General features: G+C 41.2%; 1 protein-coding gene across 6 annotated transcripts in view; it reads left to right on the top strand.

The window, feature by feature from the left end:
* Positions 1-20,675, top strand: part of LOC111965760 (catenin delta-1) — a 41,263-nt gene continuing 20,588 nt past the window's right edge. For 3 of the 6 annotated variants that reach the window (XM_023990035.2, XM_023990037.2, XM_023990036.2), the window contains exons 1-2: positions 1-140; positions 1,136-1,214. The gene's annotated coding sequence lies outside the window, so the exon portion shown is untranslated. The remainder of the gene's footprint in view (positions 141-1,135; positions 1,215-20,675) is intronic. The other 3 variants (XM_023990038.2, XM_023990040.2, XM_023990039.2) reach the window with 1 other exon arrangement.

The following is a 20,675-nucleotide window of genomic DNA, read 5'->3' on the forward strand; positions in this document are numbered from 1 at the left end:
TCTAGCCCCCATGTATTTGTCCCGTTGCTTTGCTCCGACCGAGTTTGACCGAGAAACCAGGAAAGAAGAAGAAGAAGAAGAAGCAGAAACGGGGATAAAATAAATACGTTGGGAAGAGGCCGAGAATACGAGACGGATATGTAAGTAAAATAAAAGATACAAGGCTATTGAATGGATCGTTTGGAAGTGTTTTACTTCARAAACCGCAGTGTCGTCAAGGAGTGGTCACTGGGGCACAGATCAGCACGACTTTTCCAATGCCCGTGATTGGGGTTAAAACGCCCAAATTCCGCTCTACACAGATAGCCAGCTTGAAGTATGTCTAGTAGGCCAGTGTCTACCACAAGTGGAGGCAGAGGACCTATTATCTAGCTAGCTACCAAACATTTTAACCAGCGCGCAAAGGTTCGTTTAAATTCAAACTCAAGACTGCTCGGTGTGTTAGCAACTAACGTTAGCTTGCCAGCTAGTTTGTGCTAATCTACGCACACCACGGATGGATAGTAAACTGGTTAACTAGTCAAACAAGCTAGCCAGCTAACGATAACTTGGTTAGCTAATCCTCTTGTTAGCTAACAGTGGCTAACTGGTCAACCAAACGAWCTAGCCCGCGAGTTTTAGAAATACACTTGCTGCATCCTTGTAACGTTAATTCATAACTAGCTAGCGGACGGTATTCCATTGTRTTTATTTACTCAATGTAGCTAGTTACTGTGACTGTTACTGTTTGGATGAAAACCCATCTGAAAATCCAGATAGCCATCGTTKCCTGAATACCCATGCACCGACTGATCTTTTGTTAGAATTTTACATAACCCTGGCCTCAATCGACCTCATTCAACTTGCTGTTAAACCTATCAATTTAAGCAAAATAACATTTTGAAGATACAAAAAAATCGAAACACTTATTTTGGCACGATTGCCATATGAATGTCCTTGCTGACTAACGATAATAGCTAGTTAAGTGTTTTTCGTGTTAGTATGGCTGGTTGTTCAAAAATAACCTACGTTTTTGGTTTGTGCTTCCCGGGCAACTCATTTGACTAGCCACTTAGCAAGACTGGAGTGTTTAACTTAACATTTTCACTGTTAAACCTTCGCGGTAACTCCTATGTTTTTGTTTTTGTCGTTATAGTATCTGAAGTGTGGTGACAACAGCCCCACTTCAAACGAGGGGACAAGCAAGCATTCAGTATTGACTACACCCGATACAGGTAAGGGTGGTTGAGTTGTCCCATGTTTTCTCCCCATGTGAAGGATTATAAGATAAACCAAAGCCTGAACTAAGAACAAGTTCTCCCTTGACCATATTTAATTAGATGTGTTTGCTATTGCTTTTGGTTGTTTTTGTCATGACCAGTTATGGAATGTGTATGGCTGCATATAACTGTGGTTGGGGTGGTCTTCAAGTCGAATCCCCCCCCACAGGTGTTTTTCCCCTGTCAGCAAACCTGTTCCGGTGGTTCCTGAGTGAACTTGTTTTGTTAGGGAAAAGGTTGGGTGGGATGAACTGTCGACATGTGCTTTGAATAAGAAGGATCCAACCCCGTATATTGGGTTGTAATGATTCGCATTTGTATTTCATGTCTAGCCGAGGAAGGCAGTTYGGTCACTGTTTGTTGCTTGTTCCCGTGAGGTGATGTTGGAATTCATTTGGGTATATCAGTCATGTCTGGTGCCGTTGCAGGTGTTCCTCYGTCTGATAACAGTCAACAAGGGATCTCCCTGAGACCTTCACTGTGATGCAGTGCAGGTGGAACAGGAAAGCACCCGAGTGTGTCTGTGTARACTAACAGACCAGTTGTTAGTTGTTGTGAAGTAGCTGAGATTGTTGATATTCTACAGGCGATGTTTGTGTGACCAGATGAGTTGTCTACAGGTTATAGTCTTTAAAGCAATCATTTTATGTCACATGCTTCGTAAACGGGTGTAGACTACCAGTTAAATGGTTACTTACGAGCCCAACACAGAGAAATATGTAAAAATAATAACACAAAGAATAAATACACAATGAATAATGATAACTTGGCTTTATACATGGGGTACCAGTACTGAGTCGATGTGCAGGGGTATGAGGTAGATATGTACATATAGATAGGGTAGGGGTAAAATGACCAGGCAACAGGATAGATAAACAGTAGCAGCAGCGAATGTGATGAGTCGAGTGTTAGTGCAAAGAGGGTCAATGCAGGTAGTCTGTGTAGCTATTTGGTTAACTATTTAGTAGTCTTATCGCTTGGGGGTAGAAGCTGTAAAGGGTCCTGTTGGTTCCAGAATTGGTGCATCGGTGCCATGCAATAGCAGAGAGAACAGTCTATGACTTGGGTGGCTGGAGTCTGACTATTTTTAGGGCCATCCTCTGACATCTCCTGGTATAGTGGTCCTGGGTGGCAGGGAGATTGGCCCAATGATGTACTGGACCGTACGCGCTACCCTCTGTAGCGCCCTGCGGTCGGATGTCAAGCAGTTGCCATACCAAGCGGTGACGCAGCCAGTCAACATGCTCTCAATGGTGCAGCTGGAGAACATTTTGAGGATCTGAGGACCAATGCCAAATCTTTTCAGCCTCCTTAGGGTGAAGAGMGTTGCCGTGCACCATTTTTATTCCTTAGTGATGTGGACAGAGTTTTTAAGCTCTCGACCTGCTCTACTACAGCCCCATCGATGTGGATGGGGTGTGCTCGTCCTTCCGTTTCCTGTAGTCCACAATCAGCTCCTTTGTCTTGCTGACGTTGAGGAAGAGTGAAGACACCCACCAGTTGGTATTTTCATGCTCTGAGTACGTGTCCTGGTAATCAGTCTGGCACTGCAGCCTTGTGGAATGTTTACTTGTTTTAACCCTTTGACACGTACGAACACACGGGTCTGATAATTTTGCAGTGGTCCTGGCCTTGTACGCTCAAACCGGTGTGATTAGAACACTTATTTAGAATGTCCAGTTACGATTGACGCAACAGTCAGTGTTTGAGCTGGCCACACTTTTTTTTCACAAGTATTTTGCACAAACAGTTTTTAAAATGTAATGTCCTCAATGTGAGCAGCTGTTTTTTGGTATGCAATGTTCAGACATACACAGAAGTAGAGACAGCATAACACAATTCTCATCCAAACCGGAAAATTTAGGTTACATTGCAAAATGTAGCACTAACTGAGGAAAGCGTGACCTAACACAAGCGGTCATATTTAGTTAATTCTTGGCTGACAGAAACCATGATATTAATTAGCTTATAGCAATTACAGTAAGTTATCAGATGATGGGTATTTGTGCGCGCCCGCCGTGTGTTTTTTTAGCGTCAAGCGATTATGAAAGGTTACAAGATGATTTGGGTCTGTTTGCAGGATGCATGTTGAAGGGGGTGTGTGATCTACCATCATTCATTTCTGAAAGTGTAACCCTTAACCTCTCTTAGGTACGTGAGACGTTAGCGTCCCACCTCTTCAACAGCCAGTGAAACTGCTGGGCGCCAAATTCAAATACAGAAATACTCATTATAAAAAATTCGGAAAACAAAACATATGTTTTGAACCTAAACATAGGTTTAAAGATGAACTTCTTGTGAATCCAACCACGGTGTCAGATTTTAAAAAATGCTTTACGGCGAAAGCATACCTTACGATTATTTGAGAACATAGCCCAGCAGACAAATCATTACATACAGTAACCAGCCAAGTAGAAGAGTTATACAAGTCAGAAATAGAGAGAAAATGTATCCCTTACCTTTGATGATCTTCATATGGTTGCATTCAGCAGACATTCATTTTCTCAATAAATGTTCCTTTTGTTCGATAAAGTCTTTTTATATCCAAAATCCTCAGTTTTGTTCGTGTTTTCTTCAGTAATCCACAGGCTCAAACGCAGTCAAAACAGGCAGACAAAAAAATCTAAATTGTATCCGTAAAGTTCATAGAAACATGTCAAATTATGTTTATATTCAATCCTCAGGTTGTTTTTAGCCTAAATAATCGATAATATTTCAACCGGACAATAACGTTGTCAATATAAAAGGTAAACAAGAAAGGCACTCTCTCGGTCGCGCACATGAAAAAGCTCTGTGACACTTTAGGGTCCACTCATTCAGACTGCTCTTACTTCCTCATTTTTCAGAGTACAAGCCTGAAACAATTTCTAAAGACTGTTGACATCTAGTGGAAGGCATAGGAACTGCAATTTGAGTCCTAAGTCAATGGATACTGTAATGGCATTGAATAGTAAACTACAAAACCAACAAAAAAAACTACTTCCAGAATGGATTTTTCTCAGGTTTTCGCCTGCCAAATCAGTTCTGTTATACGCAGACACTATTTTAACAGTTTTGGAAACTTTTGAGTGTTTTCTATCCATATTTACCAGTTATATGCATATCATATCTTCTGGGCCCAAGAAGCAGGCAGTTTAATTTGGGCATGCTTTTCATCCAAAATTCAGAATGCTGCCCCCTATCCTAGAGAACTTAACGTCGTTTTGTTATAACGTCTTTGGTCTGACATGTGTGACAACCAGAATGCATTGTATGATATCAAAAAATATAGCTGACAATTAGCTTAGCATTAGCTCATCATAATRAGTACAACCTTCAAAAAAAGTATTTTACACACATGTCCATTACAATCTATGCAATGTATGATTTGTCAGCAGTACTTGAAAATGTGAATATAACAGTAAATACATAATGCTCCATACATGCATACGGTGTGCTACAGTAGAAATGACGACACTARATACAGAAACTATAATGGTAACGTAATAAGGAACTTACTTTGATAGGAACTCACACATGTCCAAAGTTGTTAGTAGTGAAGGCAATGCAGGCGCCAGCCGGAYAATGTGCCAGGGAGGAAAAGTTTGTTCTTGGGCTCTCGTCGAATAGAGGTTTGTCCTGCTCAGTAACGCCTCAAATGTAAATTGTCCGCATCAGTGAAATTGATCACTTCTATGTGAATGATGATGAGGCAGAACATACCTCAATTCAAARTGTTGGTAGAAAATAAAACTGGTTAGAAAATAATTTGATATTGACAAGTTGAAACAGCCTATAATTTGCAGGCAGCATGCCTTGGTTTGAGGGCAGCGTGGGTTAACTGTTCTGTAACAATCACATTTTGGAACATTGAGTGCATTCTGACATCACACGCATAAAAAAACTCACGCTGGGGTGACCGGTAATAATAGTTGGAACTCACGCGTGAAAAGGTTAAAGGTCTTATTCACATTGGCTACATAGAGAGCGATCAGTTGTCCGGTACTGCTGGTGCTCTCATGCGTGGTTCAGTGTCGCTTGCCTCGAAGCGAGCATGGAAGGCATTTAGCTCGTCTGGTAGGGCAGCCCGAGGCTGGGTTTCCCTTTGTAATCTGTGATAGTTTGCAAGTTTTACCACTTTTGAGCGTCAGTCGGTGCAGTAGGATTCGATCTTAGTCCTTTATTGAAGCTTTGCCTGTTTGATGGCTCTTCAGAGGTCATGGCAGGATTTCTCATACAAGTCCGGATTAGTATCCCACTCCTTGAAAGCCGCAGCTCTAGCCTTTAGCTCAGTGTGGATGTTGCCTCCATAGCTTCTGGTTTGGATATGTACGTACAGTCACTGTGGGGACGACGTCGTCGATGCACTTATTAATGAAGCCGGTGACTGATGTGAAACATGTAAACATATTCCAGTCTGTGCTTCATTGGATTACTACTGTAATTGAGCGTGTCACTGGTACTTCCTGTTTTGAGTTATTGTGCTTGTGAYCAGGAATCATGAGGATAGAGTTATGGTCATATTGTATGGGTTTCTGTGTGTGGAGTAAAGGTGACGTAGAGTAATTCTTTTTTTAAATATATATTTTTTTGCATCTAGTTGCACAGGTGACATGRTGGTAAAAATMAGGTCAAACTGATTTGTTTCTCTACATTAAAATCACTTGCCTTGAGAAACGCTGCCTCTGGATGTGCATTTTCTTGTTTTCTAATGGCCCTATACAGAAAAATATAGAACGCTTTTGTTACATAGTCTGATCTGCAGCTTCTGAGGTGAGCAAGAACTTGGGACTTCTTTAACATTTAGAGATTTTGCACCAGCTGTTGGTAAAAGAGAGACACCCCTCATCTTACCCGAGGCTGCCGTCCGATCTTAACGATGCATGGAAAAGCCAGTGAGGTGTATAATGTCCATGTTCAGCCACGACTACGAGAAACAGGATATTACAGTTCAGTTACGTTCACCAACACAACAGAGGGCAATGGCGGTCTAGATGCTCGCCGACTTAGTCTAATAATGACGCCACCTTGCTTGCCTCTCTTAACCCCCTTCTCTTTCAAGTCCCGGGGATCAGGCCTGGTCTGGGGTAAGAATAACTGCCAGAGTTGCTGACTTGTTTTAGTAGAAATCTCCATCAAAATTGACGTTCGTGATCGCTGTTCTGATGTKCAGAAGCTGTTTTCAATCATAGGATGTGGCAGAAACGTTATGCACCCCAAAATGAAGATCAGAGTAAAAACACACAAAATGGCAGAATTGGTCAGGAGCCTGTAAGACGGCAACTATCCACTGCAGTGCCATCACTATTCGCCTCATGAGTCATAGGCTAAGTTTGTGTGTGTGTACACTACAGTGTTTGGGAGGTTTAGTGTGTGCGTGGAGGTAAGTGGATTAATAGTCTAATTCCTTAATCTTATTACCAGCAACACACACTTAAATRGACACGAAGGACTGTAATCTAATTTATCGTCTAACACTGGCGCACATGTCAGATATTCAGACGTGTTGTTGCAGGTGCAGCAGAGATGCTCTACGTGGCCAAAATTATGTGGACAACTCATTCCAAAATCAAAGGCGTTATTATAGTTGGTGCCKCCTTTGCTGCTATAACAGCCTCTACTCTTCTGGGAAGGCTTTCCACTATATGTGGAAACATTGCTGCGGGGACTTGAATCCATTAAGCCACAAACGCGTTAGTGAGGTCAGGCACTGATGTTGGGCGATTTAGGCCTGGCTTGCWGTCGGCGTTCCAATCCATCCCAAAGGTATTCGTTGAGGTCAGGACTCTGCATGCATGTCAAGTTCTTCCACACCGATCTTGTCAGCATTTCTGTATGGAACTCGCTTTGTGCACGGGATCATTGTCACGTTGAAACAAGAAAGGGCCTTTCCCAAACTGTTGCCACAAATTTGTAAGCACAGAATCATCTAGAATGTCATATGCACTAGCATTAATATTTCCCTTCACTGGAACTAAGGGGCCTAGCCTGAAACATGAAAAACAGCTCCAGATCATTATTCGTCCAACAAACTTTACAGTTGGCACTATGCATTGGGGCAGGTAAGCCCTCAGCAAACCAGCAAAAAAAGAAACGTCCTCTCACTGTCAACTGCGTTTATTTTCAGCAAACTTAACATGTGTAAATATTTGTATGAACATAAGATTCAACAACTGAGACATAAACTGAACAAGTACCTCAGACATGTGACTAACAGAAATTGAATAATGTGTCCTTGAACAAAGGGGGGGTCAAAATCAAAGTAACAGTCAGTATCTGGTGTGGCCACCAGCTGCATTAAGTACMGCAGTGCATCTCCTCATGGACTGCACCAGATTTGCTTTACGGCAAAACACAATATTCAATAATCTGAAAATAGCGTTCAGCCACAAAAGCAAGCCATACAGTTACCCGCCCAAATTGTGCAGTCAACAAAACTCATAAAAAGCATTATAAATCTTCACTTACCTTTGCTGATCTTRGTCGGAATATACTCCCAGGACTCCAACTTCCACAAGAAATGTTCGGTTTTTTCAGGTAATGTCCATCATCTATGTCCATAATAGCTATTTTTGTTGCGTGTTTGGTATACAAATCCAACGTCAGGAAAGCGCGTTCACTAAAACCTGACGAAATGTCCAAAAGTTCTGTAACAGTCCGTAGAAACATGTCAAACGATGTATTGAATCAATRTTCAGAATGTTGTTAACATACATCTTGAATAACGTTCCAACCGGAGAATTATATTGACTTCAGTTGAGCGATGGAACGGAGCTGCCTCTCACGTGAACGCGCGTGGTGACCTCATGGCAGTGCTTACTCATTCCTGTCTCCTTCGGCCRCCCTTCACATTAGTCATCAGACAAAGTTCTATTGACATCTAGTGGAAGCCGTAGAAAACTCATCCATATCTCGCTGTAATTTCAATGGGAGCTTGGTTGAAAATCTACCATCCRCAGAAAAAATCCAAACAGGAAGTGGAACTTCTCAGGTTTTTGCCTGCCATATGAGTTCTGTTATACTCACAGACATAATTCAAACAGTTTTAGAAACTTCAGTGTTTTCTATCCAATACTAATAATACTATGCATATATTAGCAACTATGACTGCGGAGCAGGCCGTTTACTTTGGGCACCTCTGTGCACCTTTCATCCAAGCTACTCAATACTGCCCCTGCAGCCATAAGAAGTTAACAACATTGTAGTTACTCCACAATACTTCCTAATTGACAGCGAAAAGGAAGCCTGTACAGAATAAAAAATATTTCCCAACTTGCATCCTGTTTGCAACTAAGCAAAGTAATACTGCAAAAAATGTTGCCAGGCAATTCACTTTTTTCATGAATACAAAGATCATTGTTSTGTTTGTGGCGAATCCAATACATTACTGATTACCACTCCATATTTCCAAGCATACAGTTCATTCGGAAAGTATTCCGACCTCTTGACTTTTTCCACATTTTGTTACATTACAGCCTTCTAAAATGTATTTAAAATTATTATTATTTTATTTTTTTTACAAATGTCCTGAGCGCTCTAGAGCAGGTTTTCATTYAGGATCTCTTTCCCGCGATCCTGACTTGTTTCTCAGTCCCTGAAAAACATCCCCACAGCCTGATGCTGCCACCACCATGCTTCATTGTAGGGATGGTGCCAGTTTCTAAACTTGCATTTAAMAATGATGGAAACCACTGTTCTTTGGGACCTTTAATGCTGCAGACATGTTTTTGTGCCCTTCCCCAGATCTGTGCCTGGACACATTCCTGTCTCAGAGCTCTACGGACAATTCCTTCGACCTCATGGCTTTTGCTCTGACATGCACTGTCAACTGTGGGACCTTTTATATAGACAGGTGTGCCTTTCCAAATCATGTCCAATCATTTGAATATACCACAGGTGGACTCCAGTCAAGTTGTAGAAACATCTCWAGMATGATCAWTGGAAACTGGATGCACCTTACTCAAAATTGAGCACTCATCGCAAAGGGTATGAATGCTTATGTAAATTAAGGTGTTTATTTTTAATACATTTGCAAAAATTTCTAAACCTGTTTTCACTTTCTCAGTATGSGGTATTGTGTGTAGATTGAGAATTAAGATCCATTTTAGAATAACACTGTAATGTAACAAATGTGGGAAATGGGAAGGTGTCTGAATACTTTTTCGAACGAAGGCACTGTAGTAGCGGCTTCATGTTACGTGTATGCTTGTAATCGTTAAGGACMTGGGAGTTTGTTAGGATAAAAAAGAAACGGAATGGAGCTAAGCACTGGCAAAACCCTAGAGGAAAACCTGGTTGTCTACGTTCCACCAGACACTGGGAGATGTGTTCACCTTTTTCAGCAGGACAATAACCTAAAACACAATGTCAAATCTACACTGTAYTTGCTTAGCAAGACAGGGAATGTTCCTGAGTGGCCAAGTTAGTTTTGACTTAAATCTATGGAAAGACCTGAAAATTATGGTTTAGCAATGATCTAAAACCAGAATTTTGCAAATAATGATGGGCTAATGTTGCACAATCCAGTTGTGGAAAGCTCTTAGAGACATACCCAGAAAGACTCACAGCTGTAATRGCTTCCAAAGGTGCTTTTACAAAGTATTGACCCAGGGGTTTGAATACTTATGTCATTTAGATTTTTGTATTTCATTTTCCATAAATTTGCTAACATGTCAAAACATGTTTTCACTTTGTCATTATTTGGTATTGTGTGTAGATGGGTGAGGAAACAATATATTTAATCAATTTTGAATTCAGGCTGTAACACCAAAAAAGTTGGAATAAGTCAAGGMGTATGAGTACTTTCTGAAGGCAATGTAGGCCATGTTTTTTCAGGTAGAGAGCTCGCAAAGCAACTGCTTTCCAGCCCTCTAGATCGCACGTTCTCTCGTCTCTTTTCCACACCTATTATTATAGCTTAGTGCTCAGCACAGACTGGACAAGTAGGCGGGCAACCAATGGATTATGGTCATTGTAGTTTAGTGCAGAAAACATGGTAATTAACTGTGGAAAATTTGCCTGTTGGAAACTACTACATCAATCAGATTAAGCCTGAAATGTGAGATCTCTACAGAAACTGTGCATTGAGCACATAGAAAAAACCKGAGCAAAATGGAATTCAAATAATTAAACGGACGTCGGTCAATTYGTTGTTTAACCCAAAAAGTAACCAAGGTTTCGGGTTAATAACTAATGCATGAAAGCTACGCTGTATTCAGATGTCTCCTGGCTAGGGTGAGTCACATTGACTGCTGCAGAATCAGACAGGATGATATGACTCGTGGTGTGTCAGTGTTGTATCAGGCCTGCGTGCGTCTGAYTGCACATGTATTCTGTATCATTGAGCCTAAGGCACTCTGCTTTTATCTGRTGACATGGTGACCTAGAGATATTGACTAAAGTGCAGTTGAGGTAATGGTTGGTTGTTGCAGTAGCATCCGCTTTTTCTTCCTCTTACAGGTTTTATTGATTAGTTTACTTCCTCAACACGAGTGGGAGGSCGGTTAGGGATGAAGGTAGAAGCCTCAAAATCATAGATGGAAGCGAAAGAACAGTAACCGCAGGTAGTGGRAGTGAAATTAGTGGCAACTTTGTACTGTTGCTATACCCCATAGTCCAGTCAAGGTCAGMGAATTAAGAGAACCGAGCTTGAAGAGCTGAATCGGGTGTGGAACAAAGGCTTGTGCACACCCTGCTGCTTATCTTCAGTGAAGACCACTCATGCCTTCATTCATCCCTAAAGGAGAATCCATAACATCCTGTTTCTTAGGAAGGGAAGGGGGGGGGCAGCAATGTTATTGTTCAGCGATACTCACAGCTGACTTCCGATAGGCTTTAAGGCTAAAATATCTTACTGCTTACTTGGAAAGGGTATGATGCAGCGATAAGTCGACTAGGAATCTGCTTAAAGCGACATAGAGATGTTTTTTTTTAATCTACAGTTGAAGTCGGAAGTTTACATACACATTAGCCAAATACATTTAAACTCAGTTTTTCACAATTCCTGACATTTAGTCCTGGTAAAAAAATCCCTGTCTTAGGTCAGTTAGGATCACCACTTTATTTTAAGAATGTAGAATGTCAGAATAGTAGAGAATGATTTATTTCAGCTTTTATTTCTTTCATATTCCCAGTGGGGCAGAAGTTTACATACACTCAAATAGTATTTGGTAGCATTGCCTTTAAATTGTTTAACTTGGGTCAAATGTTTTCTATAGGATTGAGGGCAGGGCTTTGTGATGGCCACTCCAATACCTTGACGTTGTTGTCCTTAAGCCATTTTGCCACAACTTTGGAAGTATGCTTGGGGTCATTGTCCATTTGGAAGACCCATTTGCGACCAAGCTTTAACTTCCTGACTGATGTCTTGACATGTTGCTTCAATATATCTACATAATTTTGCTACCTCATGATGCCATCTATTTTGTGAAGTGCACCAGTCCCTCATGCAGCAAAGCATCCACACAACATGATGCTACCCCCGTGCTTCACGGTTGGGATGGTGTTCTTTGGCTTGCAAGCCTCCCCATTTTCCCTCCAAACAAAATTGTCATTCTGGCCAAGCAGTTCTATTTTTGTTTTATCAGACCAGAGGACATTTCTCCAAAAAGTACGATCTTTGTCCCCATGTGCAGTTGCAAACCGTAGTCTGGCTTTTTTATGGCGGTTTTGGAGCAGTGGCTTCTTCCTTGCTGAGCGGCCTTTCAGMTTATGTTGATATAGGACTCGTTTTACTGTGGATATAGATACTTTTGTACCCGTTTCCTCCAGCATCTTCACAAGGTCCTTTGCTGCTGTTCTGGGCTTGATTTGCACTTTTCGCACCAAAGTACGTTCATCTCTAGGAGACAGAACGTGTCTCCTTCCTGAGTGGTATGACGGCTGCGTGGTCCCATGGTGTTTATACTTGCGTACTATTTTTTTGTACAGATGAACGTGGTACCTTCAGGCATTTGAAAATTGCTCCCAAGGATGAACCAGACTTGTGGAGGTCTACAATTTATTTTCTGAGGTCTTGGCTGATTTCTTTTGATTTCCCCATGATGTCAAGCAAAGAGGCACTGAGTTTGAAGGTAGGCCTTGAAATACATCCACAGGTACACCTCCAATTGCCTCAAATGATGTCAAGTAGCTTTTCAGAAGCTTCTAAAGTCATGACACAATTTTCTGGAATTTCCCAAGCTGTGTCAAAGCACAGTCAACTTAGTGTATGTAAGCTTCTGACCCACTGGAAATACAGTGAATTATATGTGAAATAATCTGTCAGTTAACAATTGTTGGAAAAATGACTTGTGTCATGCACAAAGTAGATGTCCTAACCGACTTGCCAAAACCATAGTTTGTTAACAAGAAATTTGTGGAGTGGTTGAAAAACGAGTTTTAATACGTCCAACGTAGGTTTATGTAAACTTCCAACTTCAACTGTATCTMGTTGAAACGACTAGAGTGTAAATAGGATAATTTGTCTGTCGGTCTCGTCCAAAAAAAGGTACAGTACCAGTCAAAAGTTTGGACACCTACTCATTCCAGGGTTGTCACAACACAACTGATTGGCTCAAACACATTAAGAAGGAAAGAAATTCCACAAATTAACTTTTAACGAGGCACACCTGTTGAAATGCTTTCCAGGTGACTACCTCATGAAGCTGGTTGAGAGAATGCCAAGAGTGTGCAAAGCTGTCATCAAGGCAAAGGTTGGCTACTTTGAAGAATCTCAAATATATATTTTGATTTGTTCACCACTTCTTTGGTTACTATATGATTCCCTATGTGTTATTTCATAGTTTTGTTGTATTCACTATTATTCTACAATGTAGAAAATTGTAAAAATAAAGAAAAAACCTTGATTGAGTAGGTGTGTCCAAARTTTTGACTGGTACTATATGTCACTGAATGAAGTGTACGTAACAGTTTTCCTTAAATTTGGGTTTATTTCAATCCTACCRWTAGCTGGCAGCACCCAGGCAATCATCAATTCAGAGGGAAAATSCACGCCCAACACACTAGGGTTTAATATTGGGAATGGGTTGACACAATTTTGTGATTTCCTGCCCAAACTCACTCTTCGTTTCCTGCGATAACTGAGAATCTGGTATATTGAGTTATTTCTATGAACAGCAGGATATGAAAGGAATTGTTGTATGCAATGTCTAAATCTGTCTTCTCATGGCTTTCTCTGCTATGAGCAATCAACGCTCAGTGTGTCTGAGTATGTGCACTTTTGTAATAGCTACGTATTGTCTATGCTGAAACTGTACACGCTACCTTGAAATGCATGTAGTAGGCTTATGGTAATAAAATTGGCTCAAAGTTTTTTACAATTCCGCGTTGGTAATAAAGCATKATTTGTTCGACCGCAACTTCTGGGGTAGCTAACTTTAGCTTGGTACCTAGCTAGCCCCAATACAACCAGCCTGAAAACAATGACCTCTAGAAACTGCAGTCATTTTCCCTATTCTTAGCAATGATTTAGGAATCCTTGTAAGTATTAGCTAGGTAGCCACTTGTTCGCCTATTGAAATTGACCTTCAGTTCATTAAAAAAAATATTAAAAAAAATAAATAATAGGATTAGCCACAATAGTGGACTTTGCGTGTAGCCTTCAAAATAAAACGATGTAATTGACAGTGATGCAAATGAATKCAAATAGTAAAATTATGCCATACTTTTATTTTGAAGGCTAACTGCAAAGTCCACTTCTGGCTTATCCTTATTGTGGCTAGCTTCACATAGATGGGTCCGGCCACCATTAACTTCTTATGGGCTACCGTCCCACCTGGCCAACATCCGGTGAAATTGCAGAGCGCGAAATTCAACCGACAGTATTATAAATATTTAACTTTCATAAAATCACAAGTGTAATACATCAAAATKAAGCTTAACTTCTTGTTAATCCAGCCACTGTGTCAGATTTCAAAAAGGCTTTATGGCGAAAGCCATTAAATTCTGGTTAATTTTCAGAATGAGAGAATTAGGTGAAAATGAGSCGTTGCTTGTTTAACAAGTATAGCTGGYCCGGGCTAAATCTGGATCCCGCTATAGAGGTGAAAGGAACACCACACACTTTCCKTATTTCTCACTTTTTCAATACAGTGGATAAAAAGYGGTATGCCAGGTGTACTCTCTGCCTGAAAGAYATCAATTATGCCAACAAAGGGTATCATGCTCTGCTGGCACATTGTAGAACACATGTCCACAGGCAGAAAGTGTACAATGTAATAACGTGCAGTGTAGCCCAAAGATATGGCTTGTRGTGTTGCARTTGACAGTAACACYTGTGTGAGTGAGGGGGGATTATTACATTTTTTTACTCTGTCAACGTTATTTTTGCACACATGTAGCCTTGTGCACTTGATCGACGTCTACTATAGTGGCCACTATAATAGAGCAAAAATAATGCCTTTTTGTTTAATTATATTTCTACTTTAAGATGTGTTGTCCCATGTGCAATATTTAGGTTGTTGTGTGTGTGTGTGGTCACAAGCGTTCTATTATAAAGGCTGTCATGGCTAATTGCAATATTAGTGTTTTTTTTTCTCAAGATTTAAGCGTCATTTGCAGTAAAGTCTAGGCAACTAATAACATTGGATTGCTCTCTTTACATTTTTTTAGCTGTGAGTTAGGTTCACATGAACCACTAGTTACCTGCATTTCCCCCTAACAGGGATGGTTTTTGCATGTTTCGGTGCAACAAAGTGTTGCCTTTTTGGGCCCTCACCASTTTGCATCCCTGTCTTCAACACCAAGTTTATGTAGCTATGTCTAAATCTGGCCTCTATACAAGGGACAATATTGAACAATTTCAATTGCACATTTTATAAATTCAATACAAATATTGAAAGCATTTAAGGAGAACTAAAAGGTGTGCAACWTGATGGATGATTGAAGCAGAGGCAAAATCAGTAAGTTCAGCCCCCCTTAAACACACACAGCCTAAACCGCACTCTAACGCTTTCACGCTTGTGCTCACTCACACAAACTTCTCATTGTTCCAGTGGCCTCCCAAACGAACAGCTGCGAATTCCCCACTCTCTGTGGTTTACACTCAGACACGCAGACCCACACACCAATGACCAAAAAAACATGCTCAGTCACTCACACATTCCTTATTTGTAAATGATAACAAACATTTGGATWTGAGTGGTAATGATGGGTTTCACTAAATGAATGAGACTGTGGAATGCCAGACTGGGTTTTGCTCGCTTTGTGAATGGGTCACTGTGACCGAGGGTTGCCTTGAGATGTTGCTGTCTCTATATTGAACCCACAGTTCTCCTACTACAGTTTGTTGTGTCTTAACTAGGGACTTTTGTAGCGATTTGACCCGACACAGTCTGAGGAATGTAAGCTTCACTTTATTTTATTCAGCACTCCTTATCTTCTCCCTCCTCCTCCCCTCTTTCTCTCCTGACTGTAGGGCAGATAACAACAGTTCTGTGCTGCTGTACTGCGTCTTCCCATATAAGGGCATGTGTTACTGGACAAGAGTTTGTGCAGGTGGGCAGTGGCCTTTGGCTGTGTGTTTGTTAAAATGATGTCATCCATCCTCATCACTTCTTCACACCCCTCATCTCTGATTCCTGAACCCCTCTATTCCAAAATAAAGTAACCCGCTTGAGAAATATTAATCCCTTTTTTAAACAATATAAGTTGTATCTCTAGCTGCCTCTTTTGGCCCTGTCTGTCATCCATCCTACCTCTTTTTTAATATTTTTTTTTCACATCCACCATTCCTCTTCTGGGAAAAAAAAAAAAAGCAACAAGGGAGCGGGAATCGGCCTGTAATAGACGTGGACCGGAATTTGTGTGTGTGGTGAGTCATCAGACGGGAGCCGACGAGGCAGCTAGAGGTACTATTTCTATTGTTTAAAGGGCAGTTCTACTCAGTGATGTCATCACATTCCATGCTGGCCTGATCTCCACCCTTGCTCTCTGTGGCTCGGACACTTTCTCTCACACTATTTTTCTCTCATTCTGCTTCTTTCTCGTTCTCACACACTCAGTCCCCCACAGGTGAAACTGTGAGTCAGCCCCCCACCCTCCCTTCCCATTTCACAATACACCTCTGTTCCTCCTTTCACCTTTTTTACCCCTTTGTCAGCACCTCTCGCTCTTTCAATTCAATTTCAGTTTAAGGGGCTTTAGTGGCATGGGAAACAATGTTTACATTGCCAAGCAAGTGAAATGGATAACACACAAAAGTGAAATAAGCTAAAAATTAACAATAAACATAACACAAGTTCCAAAAGAATAAAGACATTTCAGATGTCATGCCTATATACTGTGTTGTAATGATGTACAAAAGGGAAAATAAATATAAGTTGTATTTACAATGGTTTGTTCTTCACTGGTTGCCCTTTTCTTGTGGCAACAGGGCACAAATCTTGCTGCTGTGATGGCACACTGTGGAATTTCACCCAATAGATATGGGAGTTTATCAAAATTGGATTTGTTTTTAATTTCTTTGTGGGTCTTTAATCTGAGGGAAATATGTGTCTCTATGGCCATACATTTGGCAGGAGGTTAGGAAGTGCAGCTCAGTTCCCAACTCATTTTGTGGGCAGTGGGCACATAGGCAGGACTGGCTCTCAAGGGAAGACAGGCTATGGTGGCCTTTCTCAATCGCTAGGCTATGCTCAGTGAATCTGTACATAGTCAAGGCTTTCCTTAATMTTGGGTCAGTCACAGTGGTCAGGTATTCTGCCCCTGTGTACTCTCTGTTTAGAGCCAAATAGCATTCTATGTTTGTGTTTGTGAACAGAGCCCTGGGACCAGCTTGCTTAGGGGTCTTTTCTCCAGGTTCATTTCTCTGTAGGCGATGGCTTTGTTATGGAAGGTTTGGGAATCATTTCCTTTTAGATATTTGTAGAATTTAACGGCTCTTTTCTGGTTTTGGATCATTAGTGGGTGTTGGCCTAATTATGCTCTGCATGCATTATTTGTTTTATGTTGTACATGGAGGATATTTTAGCAGAATTCTGCATGCAGTCTCAATTTGGTGTTTGCCCTATTTTGTGAATTCTTGGTTGGTGAGCGGACCCCAGACCTCACAACCACAAAGTGCAATGGATTCTATAACTGATTCAAGTATTTTTAGACGGATCCTAATTGGTATGTTTCTTTAGATGGCTTAGACGGCCCTTTTTGCCTTCACACATCGTTCACAGTTTTGGAAGTTACCTGTGGCGCTGATGTTTAGGCCGAGGTTTGTAGTTTTTGTGTGCTCTAGGGCAACGGTGTCTAGATGGAATTTGTTGTCTTGGCGACTGGACCTTTTTTGGAACACCATTTTTGTCTTACTGAGATTTACGGTCAGGGCCCAGGTCTGACAGAATCTGTACAGAAGATCTAGGTGCTGCGTAGGCCCTCCTTTGTTGGGGACAGATGCACCAGATCCTCAGGGTGAGGCTGGGTGCTGCAGACTGTTCTTGTGCCCTCCRCAATTRGTTGATATATGTTAAGGGTGAGGCTTAAGCTGCATCCCTGTCTCACCACCTGGTCCTGTGGAAAGACATTTTATGTCATGTTTTTCCCCCAACARTACTTTCCATAGCAGGCCCTCATGCCAAATTGAATCAGCCTTTTTTTTATTTATCAAAGCTTGAAGATTTTGCTGTTTTGTTTGTCAGTTAGGGTGAAAATGTGATCTGTCGTACGGTCATTTGGTAAAACTCTTGGTTGCATTTTCCTTTTGGATTAAATGGGTATAAATCTGAGTATTGATTACACCCCTGCCGTTTCTACTTGTAGAATCGAAATGCTCGTCAGTGGCAGAGAACTTGACTTGGAGCCAATCAGTGTATGCACTGACAGAGGGAACTTTTCTCAGTGTAAACCACTCCCTTTTCATCAATTGTTAAAATATGCAACTTTGTTGTAGTTTGTTTTTCTAAAGAAAATCTTTACATCTGCTAAGGAGTTTTGTCCTAGAAGAAGGAATTTTGTTAGGTTGTTAATGTGCACCTTTTCATTAGTTAGCTAGCTAACGTTAGCTTTCTTACTGAGCCAGGAAGCACAATGCACACAACACTAAATGCTCTACCAAGCTAGCAATCTATCAAGATGAAGAAATCATTTAATTCACTCTCCATTATCCCATACGGCCATTTCTCTTGCTATCTGTTAACTAAATGGTTAGTAAAGCCATTTAGCACAACATAGCTAGCTATTCCATTGACTCTCGACAGGTAGCGGCTTTTTAAATATTTTGTATATCTTTTTACAAATCCATTGTGATATAAGGATGTTGCTAGTTATCTAGTTGTGGCAATCTGGTTAGTGTCAACAACGGCTTATTACAAAATAGCTAGCGAGCAACGTTAGTGTAGCTTGCCAGTTAGCGTACCTTAGCAACAGCAGACACAAGCCAAACAAGCTACTGCCACCTTGTGGCCATGAGTATTTAAAAGAAGCAAATCGGAGGTAAAACTGTTAACTGACGGCTCTCTGGGTACAGGTGCAAAGTACCCATCGGCAGTCAGATTTCCCAATGTGGCTGACCCTTAAACCACAGCTCTTACTCCTGGTTTTCAGTAGCTGTTGAGAGAGGCAGTAGTATACCAAGAGTCCTGTGTCTGTATGTGTGTCAGACCGAAAGAGACAAAGAAATGTGGTCACCTCGGTCTCTCCCCATGCCCCTCCCTAGCCAAACCGGTTTGACAGGTGTATGTCTGTGCTTGTTTGTGTGTGGAGCCTTGGTATAGTAACCTTTTWTAAACCAGGAACCAGTGGGTGCATGAGATGTTTTATCAGCAGATAAGAGTAATTACTACCGTCTGAGCCTGTTTGTCTGGCTCTGATAATACTGTATTCCGTTCTATTGTGTGCTCTGAAGAGGCTGGAACGAAAAACAGTGAGGGAGAGGGATGAAAGAGGGGACGTTGACAGAGGGGGAGAGGAGGATGGATTGCGATTGGTCGAGAGAAAAAGGAGCGACGGGGCTTAAGGCGAGGTTGGGAGAGTGAGTGAGAAATGGGCTGGGGGAGGGACGGACCGTACTGGAGGGCATTAAACAAAGGAGAGGAGAGATGGATCCTGGGAGTTGGTGTTCTTGTCTCTGCTGACAATGTGTTTTGTCTGGCCCAGACAAGAGCTGCAGTCTCAACTGAACCACAGCTACTATACTGTTAAAGCTAGTGTAATATAGGTGTGTGTATTGTCTGGTGGGATACCCATTTGGTGCTGTTTCACCAAATMAACAGAAATCACATTTTATTGGTCATGTGCAGATGTTATTGCGGGTGTAGCGAATTGCTTGTTCCTAGCTCCAACAGTGCAGTAGTATCTAAAACCAATTCACAACAATACACACATATATAAAAGTAAATGAATGGAATTAAGAAATACATTAGTGATGCATCGATATGACATTTTTGGTCGATACGATATCCAATAGTTTCCTTGCCAAAAAAACTGATACCGATATCACATTTTTTTGCAGCCTTTTTAAGCGTTCTAGTACAGTTAAATGCTTCACATTTCAACCTTGTTTAACATTATATAGTCTAAATATGGCATGATTCCACCAATTGTAACCTTCTACATCACTTTCAAAGAGGGGCTTTTATTTTGAAGGCTAATCCTTATTGTGGCTAGCTACACAACCCGGTCAGGTCAAGTCTCACTAGCCAGGTGACCCTAGCTGGCTGTTTATAACGTTAGCTTCGGGCAACAGGGTTAAGTAGCTGGCTAGCTATTTATTTTCATGAACTGAAGGTCAATTTCAATAGGCGAACAAGTGGCTACCTAGCTAATACTTACTCACAAGGATTCCTAAATCATTGCTAAGAATAGTGAAAATGACTGCAGTTTCTTGTTTTCAGGCTGGTTGTATTGGCGCTAGCTAGGTACTAAGCTAGCTAGCTACCCCAGAAGTTGCGGTCGAACAAATAATACTTTATTACCAACGCGGTATTATAAACACACAGTTCGTGGCCGGTATTTGCTTGTTTGCTGACTTTTTTGTACAGCTTTGACAGTGCTACTGATAGTGTGGCGCTTGGCTTGCATGTTGAAATTCAGAACACACAACATTCTATAATATAACTGTTTATTTGACATTTCAAATTAAAAGCTTATTTAACTTGTCAAAAAACACTTAGTGTTATTGTCAATCTTTTTTGACACACAAAGACCCAAACGGCGTTCCATAGTATGTTGTGAAGCTAATAGCAGTGACGCTATTACTSTGTAACTCCGGTAGGGCAACATCTGAACAATAGCGCACTTGGTAACGTTAGTGTGTACCGATGCGTGACCAGTCGCGAAAGCCAACATCACCCACGACAGAAAACAGTTGCTTGTCAAGCGCAATGAATTCCATTATCTTGGCGTTGATGGATTTCACCTTTGAGTTGTCTTGCTGTTACTCTTTCAAATGGCTGCTAGACTCGTTGACTGCTCCAGCCACACAGCAGACATTGTGGGCTAGGTTAGGAA

Source organism: Salvelinus sp. IW2-2015, linkage group LG6.2 (genome assembly GCF_002910315.2).
Source record: "Salvelinus sp. IW2-2015 linkage group LG6.2, ASM291031v2, whole genome shotgun sequence".
NCBI classification, from domain to species: Eukaryota; Metazoa; Chordata; class Actinopteri; order Salmoniformes; family Salmonidae; genus Salvelinus; species Salvelinus sp. IW2-2015.